Genomic DNA, 1,122 nt, shown 5'->3' with positions numbered 1-1,122 from the left:
GTGTACATGTGAGTGAGTTAGAACAGTGTGTAGGAGCATGTCTCTGCACAGTATCAAAGTCAGTTACTGTCACCCCAATAAATCTTAAAGCCATACAAGTGGAGTTTACAGACTGTATGTCTAAAAACATGGAAATTCCTATCAGTTTTAGTGTGATACAATGCGAATTTAAAGCATATACGAAACAATTACGAATATTTAAGAAATACTGCAGTGCACATACTGAGAAAACAAAACAAACACTGCCCAAACACGCCTTGAAAGCCCAATGATACCGACCAGCCACCGTGTCATCCTCAACTCTTTGGCGTCATTGAATGCAGATAGGAAAGGGCACGTGGTCAGCACACCTCTCTCCCAGCCGTTGTCAGTTTTCGTGACTGGTGCCACTATTCCGCACTCATGTAGCTCCTCTACTGACCTCTCAAGGGCTGAGTACACTCCACTTGCCAACAGCACTCGGTAGCCCCAGATGGTGATCCATCCAAGTGCTAGCCAAACCCAACACTGCTTAACTTCGGTGATCTGATGGGAACTGGTGTTACCACTGCGGCAATGCCGTTGGCAGAGCGATACAAACAGGGAATGATATATTTTTTGAAGATTGTGAAGAACAGTGTGTGAAAATATAAATAATAAATAATAATGTATTATTACAATTTTTTTCAACCAAACCCCTTCATTTTTGCAACTGCAGTCCGTCGGCGTCAAGGGACAGTGACCCATGACACATGGTACCATTATATCCTAGTGACATGTGACATATTTTCTTTCACCCCTACATGAAACAGCTTCACACATGTAGCAAACTGTTCATCAGTTTATGCTGCAGAGACGATCAGAATGGTAGTTAGGGCATCATAGGTTAGTGTGCTAACTTTAACTATCTTAAATGCAGCTTTATACTCACTCTTTCTAACAAGATCTTGCTTCATGGTGGCCTGACGAAGGTGATACCCAATTCTGCATTCCCATATGTTGATAACATGGAATACTGATCAACTACAGCAACCTTATGGTGTGCAGCAGTGATTACTTACACCATATAACACCCATAATTGTTCCATTCATGTGGGGAAAGAATGACAGTAAACCTCTGTGTTTGTGTGTGTAGAGCTCTAT

General features: G+C 42.0%; 1 pseudogene; it reads right to left on the bottom strand.

Moving 5' to 3' along the window:
* Positions 1–447: 447 nt before the first annotated feature.
* On the bottom strand, positions 448–566 carry LOC126164229 (5S ribosomal RNA; annotated as a pseudogene).
* Positions 567–1,122: the final 556 nt, after the last annotated feature.

This window comes from Schistocerca cancellata, chromosome 2 (assembly GCF_023864275.1).
Source record: "Schistocerca cancellata isolate TAMUIC-IGC-003103 chromosome 2, iqSchCanc2.1, whole genome shotgun sequence".
Classification (NCBI taxonomy): domain Eukaryota; kingdom Metazoa; phylum Arthropoda; class Insecta; order Orthoptera; family Acrididae; genus Schistocerca; species Schistocerca cancellata.
Note: the sequence above shows the minus strand (reverse complement) of the source record. Positions and strands in the feature narration are given on the sequence as shown.